The sequence below is a fragment of the Ambystoma mexicanum genome, chromosome 3q (assembly GCF_040938575.1).
Source record: "Ambystoma mexicanum isolate Mex_15411 chromosome 3q, UKY_AmexF1_1, whole genome shotgun sequence".
Lineage (NCBI taxonomy): Eukaryota > Metazoa > Chordata > Amphibia > Caudata > Ambystomatidae > Ambystoma > Ambystoma mexicanum.
Window position 1 is genome coordinate 45319527 of NC_090926.1, and position 11086 is coordinate 45330612.

Genomic DNA, 11086 nt, shown 5'->3' on the forward strand with positions numbered 1-11086 from the left:
CGGGACCAATTTGGCCTCAAAAAAGGATTGAGCCCGAGTGAAGGAAAGTCAGGAACTCCAAGAGAGAAGCAAGATCCCTCCCCTAAACATATCTCAGGGAACAGAGGGTGATGCTGAATCCAGAGGATCCTCCGGTAGCTCCAGAACCAGTACCCAGCCAGCACACAGCATGCCCTGCTAGGCTCTGTAAGAAAGCTTCCTAGGTGGGAAGTGCCAGAGAGTTTCTGAACCAAACCAAGGACAAGGCAGTTGCCTGCAACACTCTCTTCAGCTTTCGGCCGCCCGCCTTAAAGGACGACATGAGCCCAGTGAAGAAGCTAGGCGGAGGGCACCGACAAGCATCAACCAGCGTCTGCCTTAAGGACATTTTTGAGCCAGTCTATCCCCACGAGCTGCAACCGACTGTACCCCTGACTTCTGTCATGCCGCAGTCGCTCACACCGTCCGAGGCGCCTCAACCAGTCGATCAGCATTGAGACAATGATTCCTGACTCTGAGCAGCTGTGTAGGCCAGCCTGCAGCCGTCCGTACAGCCTCGCTCGCCGAACTGCCTGCCACCTGCTAATCGCAGCTGTCTCCCGTCTTGGACTCTGTCACAGAAGCTGAAAAGCGCCATGAAACCGACTCCACGCTGTCGAGCACCAAGAACTTCTACAAGCACGAGGTACATTGTGGTTCTGTCCCCCTGGTCCTTCTCTGAAGGCCCCTGGTGACATTTTATGACCCATTGCTCCCTTTGTGCTGAAACCAAGTATCCTTGAACTATTGTGATTAATTACTTTACTGATTCTGTCAGTATCCAGAGTGTGTCCCTTTCCTTCTTGAAACTATCTGTCCTCTGCATTCCTTTATAGGGCGGGTTGTATTTTTTAGTGTGCTAGAACTGTCTGTTGTGATAAAATTAAGTAGATATTTGTATTTATCACCTTGACTGCACAGTTCCTTTTATCATTGGGTAATAATTGTATTTTTTTGCTGTGTTGCAACTAACCAACGATCCACGACCTTGCAGAGATAAGCCTGCCTTTCCGTCCACGTTACCAAAATTGGACAAGGAGGTTTATAATTTTCTTTTGTTTCCAATCTGTTCAGATTCCTTCTGGTGTACTAGAGGTTTGGGGCTGATTGATGGTTTAGAAACCGATATTCATCCCTGGACCTCTGGGGCCCCGGAGGTTCATTCATCACAGCAAGTACTAAGAATTGTCGGCCCACCAGGAAGGTCTGCGTCAAATAACTAAGGACTCCCTGTTTGCAGCAGTTATTTCAATGGGAGACCACAGAGCATGCATGGTTTGTAGTCAATGGGTGCAGATGGATCTTACAATCCAGTTGTGACTCTGGTTTCCAGGCTTCTGGAACCAGATGGTAACAGTGGGAAGTAGGGGGTCAGTGGGCATAACTTTGGGAACCACATTTCACAGCGCAATGCCCAAGATGCCCTCAGGGATAGTGTGCACCAGCGCAGGTCTCCTTTTTTGTGGATACAGGGTTAGTCAGTTCTAGGGTTCAAGACCACAGTCTGGGTGCAGGTGAGTTAGAGACAACCCCATCATGAATGTCCACCTGAGACTCACCCCGATCCTGCCTGCCCGCTTTCATCCAGTTCAGCCAGTGTCCAGGGTCTCAAAGGGCCTTCATGTGTGGCGTGGTGCCTTTGGACCAGGTGGCGCACCGACTTATGCTTCAATGATCAAGGCAGCGGCATTTTGATGTCAATGCTGAGTGAGAGATGAGCACCACACGGCTAACTTTACCCAGAAAGTTGAGATGGAAGCCTTCCCTACGATTCTCCAGATCATTGCGATCAGAGTCTTCTGTACCTTTTTTTAAGTACTTCATTCACCTCAACAATACTTAGGGGTGGCACGCTTATCCAGTAGCAGCTCTTAGAAGGAAAAGTTGTCGGGTAGCTGTCGTTTTTAAGGGGGGTGGACTGGCCAGGTCACATTACTCAGAATACAGTCACGGCTCGAGCACCCAAAAGCAGGTGCTCCCAAACAGCCAACTTGGAGAGGCTGCGAATGTGACCCCGAAATGCAGAAAGCTGCGACTTCCACGGACGCCCTTCTTGAAGTGGGACCATGCCAGGCTTGGGAAGTGTGAGCCGGTGGATATGATGTCAGGCAGCACGTGAACTTAGCCCGGGGGAACGCTCAACAGGACCGTGACACTTCCCGCTGCTTTGACTTTTAGAACCTGGCGGCGAGAGATTGGGTGAAAGTGATGTGGGGTATCTTCACCGGGGGCTGTAGGGGGTAACTAGAAGCTCCATGGGAGTCTCTACCACAGAGGGGAATTGGGCATCCAGTGGAGCGCCGCCATTGATCAGGGTAGTGGAACCAAAGCTACCGGAGACTGGATCAAAGACACTCCGCTGCAGACCATTTTAGCAAAAGGAGGATGATTCTGTTGACACAATGGGGTGCAGGTTATTGGGGGTGCTTTGCAATCACCTTCAGACCTACCCAGAAAATGAAGCAACAGGCCCTTTTTTGGTGCGTTTTCCACCTTTTTCTGCAGGTGTAGGTTGTCGCCAGTACTGCCATGGAACTGTCTGTGTACATGGTAGTCTACATCTAGAGACATACATTTCATGAAATGGCAGTACCCATTGTTTACACTGCCCCCTAAAATGCAGGTAGAGGTACTGACAGGTATAAAGCATTACATTATGATACTGATGCCCTCTGCACCAACCTCTAAGTTGCAGCCTCTTTCATCAGACCAATAAATTCACTTGAACAGCCATGAGTGACCACCTTCTGTGAGGCCATTATCAATAAGCACACTACCAAAATAGCCGCCTCCTTTCAAATATCCTCACCACCACGTGACACGTGAAATGTGCTTAGCGTGTGCCTCACGTGCTTACCTTGGGCCCCACTGGTGGCAATCCAAGTTCATTCCTCACTTTATAATTAAGGATCTCCCCAGTCCCTGAAGAACGTGATTGTTACACCACTCCCAATGTAGCCAAATGCTGATCTTCACATCCTGACATACCAGCATGCCACCTTGGGCCTCCAAAGTATTGAAAAAGTAATGAAATAGTTGTCACCATCTCCACTCCAATCATCATCCAACGTGTCTCCCTTTAGTCCCCATCCAACTGTTCTACCATATAGTCACCATCCAACTCTCCTCCCCTCTAGTCACCATCCAACTGGTCTCCATTTAGTCCCCATCCAACTGTTCTACCATATAGTCACCATCCAACTCTCCTCCCCTCTAGTCACCATCCAACTCGTCTCCCTTTAGTCCCCATCCAACTGTTCTACCATATTGTCAGCATCTAACTCTCCTCCCTCTTTTTAAGTGACTTCGAATCTTGCTTCTGACCTGGGACTGAGACAGCACTACCAAGTATGAAAGGAGAGTGGCTTCAATGCAAATCGTATGTAATTATATTACTAAACACATGCCTGCACTTCATACCATAGATCAGATTACACTTTGTGACCAAATGAATTAAGTAGGACTTCCTTAGCTTGGTTCTCGGCCTTCTTCTACGGCTGCACACTTCCAATCAAGCTACAATCGATGCTTTCTGAAACCAAGGAAATAACCTATTATCACCGGCAAGGATTATAGACTGTTCTCTTTTACAGGTGTGCAGACTTTTTCTTGGGGCATTAGTGTAGAAGGGACTTAGTACTGACATGGCACCACACTGTCCAGCGGCAGCACACTCTGTCGGAGTAGGCTGATCAGTGCACGGTGGCTTCATAAAGTTAGATAACATAAAGTGCCCAAGGCCTATATATAAGGTGGGTGGGCCGGGGTGGCACCAAATAATGGGAACACAATTTCTCTCACTGTCAATAAACATCAGTGTCTATGCGGAGTTATTTTCTGGTATAGGACAATAGCTTCTTGTTTATGTACTGCAAGGACAGAAAAAAACGACTCTCCAATACAACAGGCACTGACTCTCACTACTGTCTCAGTGAATAAAGATCAAAGCCCAGGCAGAGGTATATATGTAAAGTAACTACAGTAAAGGAGTGACTCTACAATGCAACAAACACTTACTCTCAATACTGTCACAGTCACAAAAGATCAATGTCCAGGCAGAGGTATTTATGTAAAGTAACTACAGTAAAGGAATGACTCTACAATGCAACAAGCACTGACAATACTCACAGAGTCCATAAAGATCAATGTTCATGCAGAGGTTCTGTACAGTAGGTACAGTAACATAATGTCAGATAGCCAGTCAGCCGGCCGGTCAGATAGCAAAGCGAGCTAAGTGCTCCCCCCTCATATATGTGTGCAGCCTGCAGTGGCCGGTTTGAATCCCAGCAGGGTCAACTCAGCCTTTCATTGTTTCGAGATGAATAAAATGAGTACCACTCTGTGGGATAATAATGTCTTCTGTTATTTGAGCGCTCTGAGACCTCTGGGTGTGTAGCTTTATGAGAAATAATGTATTGTTATTAATGATGACCTGGTCATGGAGAGCTCCATAAAAAGCAGTCCAGTTCTATGGTGGTATGTACACAAAGATCCGGATCCATATACAGTCCTCCTTGGGAACCAATGCCTGGCCTCTCAGGCTACCTGGAATTGTAGACAGTGATGGTCAGTAAGCACCCTGCTCGACCCCCGCTCGACCCCCGGGCACAGCCATGGTTTCACCTTCAAACACTCAAAATACTGCCACCGGACAGATGCTCTCCCATAGTCGGACAGGCGCATTCAGCCACACGGGTGTAACCAAGAGCCAGTAAAGCACAGGTCGTCTGTCAGAGCTCGTAATGTAATGCCATCCTGTAGGCCTCTAGTGTAAGATCCCATGTGGGTAATGTGGTGAGCGAGCAGGTTAAAAGGCGAAAAATGACTGGGGTGCTGTGAGGGAAATCTCACAACAAACACAGCCCCAGTGACGCATAATTGTTCTTCTGTAAGGTGCTGAAGACCAGAGATTGGTTTGTAAGCGCGGCATCGGGATTCGAACCTGTGTTGGGCGGTTGTCTTGCATATCCACCCTCAGCACGCATCATGCACACCTTTCTTGGTGGATGCACAATGTATATCACTTATAACCAGATGCACCTGAGGACAGCTGAAGCGTCGAGGGACACACGCAGCTCACAGATTGCATAGTACAATTCCAACAGATGTGTTGGTATCACCAGACTGTCATTTTCATGTTTGAAATCTAGCCAAATGTAATATTTATGCAATTTGATGAACTATTCGCGTATTCTATGTTTTCATAGTTAGAGTAACTTTTTCATCTTGTTGATATAAGACCTTCCAATTTCAATAATTAAAAAAAACAAAATGATTATGGATGGCTTATTTCTTGGATTTATCACACCAGCACTGAAGGCCCTTGATTGCTTCCCAATAAAGGAATGCATGGATTTCATAAGCCAAACGCTTGGCCTTCAAGGTGCTCCAAAGGAGCTGAAACTTGGTTTTCAGCACTTTTGCAAAACCTAAAAAAGGCACTTTGATCATTCTGAAGTCTGTCGAAAGGCAAACTACACTCACAGTCACTACTCTGTATTTCTGGGGCCTTTTGTACAATTGGATCCACAACAGGGGGGAGTTGTCTCAGAGTGGAGTAGCATGTGACATCCACCTCCTCCTCTCAGGCCCCACCACTCACTGATCATAGAAGCACTTCACTGCTGAACATGCCCTTTTACGACTGACCAACCGCCTTCCTCTCTCAGGTAATACTGCTGTCTATAAATGACACTGTTCAGCAGATCTACTCCAACGTGCACACCCCAGCATCTCCCTGCAGACATCATACATATATCCATTGCATCTGTATGATGCCACGCAGCCATTCCCACTCCACCTTTCCTCCACCGACTCACACACTCACGGTTATAGGTTAAAGGTTCGAATCAAAAGGTTCAAATACAATAGGGTTGAATCAAAAGGACCAAAAACAAAAGGATCCAATTTTTTTTTTTTTTAATATATATATATATTTTTCCTTGGCACTCACTCCTTTCACTCAGTCCATGTATCATCCATGTAACGGATCAGCCATTCTGTTTACCGCCTACACCCACCCTGACTCCCTATTCAGCAATCCACCCACACCCTACCCGCCCACTGACCACTCAAGCCATTGACATTCTTCACCAACCGACCAACCACTTAATCTATTTGCCATCTGCACACTCACAATCTTCTACTTCCTCCTAATCAAATCTATTGCACACTCACTGGTTCACCACCAAATTAATCTACGCCTTCCCCACCCACTCACTTGCCTCCCCTTCCATAGTCACCTACTCACCAACTGACCAACTACATCATCACTCTACCACCTATAAATTCACTGACCATAACTCCATCCATCTACCACTTGCCATCCACTTCTCAGAAATCCATCCATGTACCTGCCGCCTACTAGATGATTAACTCACCCATCTACACAGACTCTGGCCAAGAACTCCATCCATATACAACCCACAAAGTGACTGACAACTCTCTCGATCAACCACCACTGACCAATTGACTTTTCATCCCACCCATCGTCCAAATGCCCATGTCTCCCTCCACCAGCATCCTACTCACTAGCTTACATCCTTCCACATCCACCTAGCACTTGCACCATTTCTGCGATCTACCACCTGCCTACCTACTATTTTGATCAACTACTAACCCACCCTCTGACCCACTTCTCTCTAAATCTCTCGAAGTAGACATGGTCCAAGAGCTCGTTTGCTGAATTGGGACTGTGGGTTTTGATCTCGGCTTCACCCCTTCACCGAAGGGTCATGTGATTCTAGGCTCCCTCTGCTTCACACTGTAAATATATGCAAAATCACAACTGAGTTCTGTCAAGTACTGTCTCAATTGCATTGAAACCCTGGCGTCTGCGCTCCGGCCTGTAGTGGGCACTGTGCACCAGACTGCTGCGTGTGCAGCGCCTCGTGCTTGACATGCTCATCATTGAGTAAAGCACTCTGCTGCTCCTTGGGACACAGCTGCTTTATATAAAATAGCATTCTATGTTTCCTGCATTCCTCTAAAATCTAACTGATATATGTGTGTATACCCACCTACTCAGCCATCCACCTGTTTCCCACTCAGCCAATCATACACTATTCATATATAGATGCTGCCCACTGCTCTTCATCCATCCATCTAACCACACATATCTTTCTACTTGCCACCTACTTGCCCATCCATCTGCTTACTCAGCTACCACTCTCAAATGTATTTTACTCGCCGATCCACTACCTAGCCAACCCACAGACATCCCCATATCTACCTAGCCAACCCACAGACCTCCCTCATATCTACCTAGCCAACCCACAGACATCCCCCATATCTACCTAGCCAACCCACAGACACCCCCCATATCGACTAGCCAACCCACAGACATCCCCATATCTACCTAGCCAACCCACAGACCTCCCTCATATCTACCTAGCCAACCCACAGACATCCCCACATCTACCTAGCCAACCCACAGACCTCCCCATATCTATCTAGCCAACCCACAGACATCCCCATATCTACCTAGCCAACCCAAAGACCTCCCCATATCTACCTAGCCAACCCACAGACATCACCCATATCTGCCTAGCCAACCCACAGACCTCGCCCATATCTACTAGCCAACCACAGACATCCCCATATCTACCTAGCCAACCCACAGACATGCCCCATATCTGGTCATTGCAAATCCACCAACCACCTTATTCCTTCATCCACTCACCAGCTACCCGTCCAATGAAATGCATCCATTAAGCGCTGCCAACTGAGTCTCTAATGCGTCCACCCACCTTCTACCTGCCGACCTTACCACCTGCCTACTGGCCACTGCAACTCGTCACCCAAATGTTCCTCCCGTCTTACACCCATCCCACAACTTCAGCTGGTGTGTGATTCAACCACCCCACAATCATAAAGCCACACAACCGCACAACGCACACACCCAACCATCACCTAATAGCTTTACAATCTAACCCTATCCTTACCGCCAACTGTGCCTGAGCTAACAGCTCCATTTATTTACCCCTGTGCACAAGCTTTCACCCCCCCGCCCCTCCCACGTACCCATCTACATCATCGTCCCTACACGCCACCTAACCTTCTACATAATTCAGACATGTCCCCATCATCCTCATTAGACCCTGGCTTCTATGAATCACCTCCTCTTGCTTCTGGCAACTGGACAGCCCCCTGGCCCCCACCTCCTGGACTCCCCGCCACCCACCGCTCCATCTTCCAGGCTGCATCCTTCCTTCTCTGTGTGCATGTGTTCTACTCTCCACACAAACCTCATTACGCATCGCTCTCTTTAATGGGCTGCAGCTTTGGCTGCTTCTGACGTTCCATCCATTTTTTTTTCGCCCCCCTCCATATTAGTCTCTTCCCACCTGCCCCTCCCCCACTACCACATTCATTTAAATTATTTCATGGCCCAGTATACGCGTGATTTCCTCCTATCCAGAACACAACACAACCCACTTTCTCAGGAAACGCCCCAGTAGACCCTCAACCCACAAATCCTTGAGGATGGATAGGCAGTGACGTCGGCCTTTTACCTGTTAGCTTGTCAGCTTATCATTAGTGGCCAGCCCCTCCTTGATGGTGTCTTGGTGGTGGACACACCTATGTCTTTTGGTGTGCCGTTTCTGGCTTGTCTTGATGGTGGACCACTGAACTTCCTTTCTCTGCGGGAGCCCCCCTCAGATCTTCTCTTAGCAGTGGAACACACCAAAGTGCTTACACAGCGGCACACCCCTCAGGAGGTGCCCCTGTCAGATGGTAATCTCAGTGATGGCCGCTCCGGTCTTCCAGCTGAGCTGTGCCTGCTCTCCTAGGTACTGTCCAAGAGGAGAAGTCTCGGAAGGCCTATACCACTGGTGCCGCACCTATTAGGGATTTTCTTGGCAGTGTCTTCTCTCCTGTTTTTATCCTGGTGGTGTCTACTCTTCAACGTGCCCCCCCTGCTACCTAAATGGTACTGCCTCTCCTAGACTTACCCTCTCCTAATTGGTTCCTTGACTGAACCCCTGTTCCTGCCTGATGTTAGATCAGTGTCTTTTGCATGTGTTTTTTCAGTGATTCTTTCGAGAGGCTGACCCAGTTGCCCTTACTTTCCTAGGTGCTGCCTTGCCAGTGCTTACTTTCCTAGGTGCTGCCTTGACAGTGCTTACCTTCCTAGGTGCTGCCTTGACGGTGCTTACTTTCCTAGGTGCTGCCTTGACAGTGCTTACTTTCTTAGGTGCTGCCTTGACAGTGCTTACTTTCCTAGGTGCTGCCTTGACAGTGCTTACGTTCCTAGGTGTTCTGACAGTGGCATTGTTTTAATGTGATACTATCTCAGTGGTGCCTCCTCTTCTAGGTGCTATCTTCGTGCTGCTTCTTCTTAGAGCTAGGCCAGTGGTACCTCCTATCTTATGTGCTCTGTTGAAGGTGCCTTCTTTCCCTCGTGCTGTCTCAGTGATGCCTCCGTTTCAATGTAGTATTTTGGTGCTTCTTCTTGCCAGTTGTATGGCAGTGATGCCTCCTCTAACAGGTGGTGTTACCTCCTTTCCTAGGTGCTATCTATGTGGTGCTTCCTATCCTAGATGCTACCTCAGTGGAGTCTCTTTCCCAAGGTGATAGCTCACGTGTGTTTCCTTTCCTTAGTGCTATCGTTGTGGCCCCTTCTTTCTTATGTGCTACCTCAGTGGTGCCTCCTTCCCTAAGTGCTAGTCACTGGTGCCTCATTTTGTAGGTTCTATCTTGGTGGTGCCTCCTTTCCTAGGTTTATGCTCTGCGGTGCCTCCTATCCTAGGATCTATTTTGGCGGTGCCTTGTTTCCTAGGTGCTAGCTGTGTGGTGCCTTCTAGCCTAGGTTCTAGCTTGGTGGGTCATCCGTTCATAGGTGCCAGCTGTGTGGTACCTTGTAGCCTAGGTTATATGTTGGTGGTGCCTCCTTGCCTAGATATAAACTATTTGGTGCCTCCTATCCTAGGTTCTATCTTGGTGGTCACTGGTGCCTCCTTTCCTAGTTGCTAGCTCAGTGGTGCCTCCAATCCTAGGTTGAATTGTGGTGGTGCCTCCTTTCCTAGGTACAAGCTATGTGGTGCCTCCTATCCTAGGTTCTATCTTGGCGGCGCCTCCTCTCCTAGGTGCTAGCTCAGTGGTGCCTCCTATCCTCGGTTCTATCTTGATGGCTGGTGTCCTGTTGCTTTCCTTCTATCTCTGTGGCGCCGCCTTTTTTAAGTGCTCCCTTGGTGGCTCTTCTTCTTGGAGGTGTTCTGCCAGCTGTGTCTAGATGGCTATGCGCCTTCTCTCAGAGCCCCCTCTCCTCGGCGCTGTCTGGACCGAGCCTGGGCCACTATAGCTACGTGCTGTCTCTGCTCTGTGCTCCCCCGGTGCTCTCCCGTGGCTGGCTTCCCTTGGATGCTCCGCTCTCGGTCTTGCCGCTTAGCTGCTATCCTGGCGCTGCATCTGCTTGCCTGCTGCGCCGGTGATGGCTACCTCCGGGGCGCTGTCGTGACGCTGTCTCCTATCCTAGGTGCTGTCTCGTCGGCGCCATGGACGGCAAGGATGTGCCCCGGATCTCCTCATAGCGGGCATGGGGTGGTCCTTCAGTGCCACCTGCGCGGGGAGGTTTTTTTTGGGCTAGATGAGGAGGCGATTGTTAAGCGCTGAAAGAGGGGAGCCGTGCCAGGCAGCGCAGGGGGGTGGGCGGGGGTGTCGGGCGGGCTCTGCTGATGATGATGCAGATGCAGCTGCCGGACTCGGGATATTCTCCTCCCCTCCTCTCCCATAGATCCCCTCACACAGCTGTTTTAATCCACACGCAGGGCACGCGCGCACCTACCCACACTGAGAGGGAGGGGGCGGAGGGGAGAGCAGGGACGGAGAACACGGGAGAGACCATTTGCGGGGCGCCCGTCTCGTCTGCAGCATCATCGCCGGGAGCACGTTTGGGGAACAGGAAAGCGACCACAGGCCCTGTGGCACAGGGCACAGCGCCGAGGGCTGCTGCCCGGGGTGGGAGGAGATGGGGTCGTTCTTTGGAGCGAAAAGGTGGGCGCTGGCTTCAGCCCATTGCATCTCTCCCCGGGCACAGGGGGTTCCATGTTCTCTCACGGGGGGCCAT

At 49.5% G+C, this 11086-nt stretch overlaps 1 protein-coding gene across 2 annotated transcripts in view; it reads right to left on the reverse strand.

Moving 5' to 3' along the window:
• ELFN2 (extracellular leucine rich repeat and fibronectin type III domain containing 2) overlaps positions 1–10773 on the reverse strand; it is a 653542-nt gene extending 642769 nt beyond the window's left edge. For both annotated transcript variants that reach the window (XM_069653036.1, XM_069653035.1), the window contains exon 1: positions 8532–10773. The gene's annotated coding sequence lies outside the window, so the exon portion shown is untranslated. The remainder of the gene's footprint in view (positions 1–8531) is intronic.
• Positions 10774–11086: the final 313 nt, after the last annotated feature.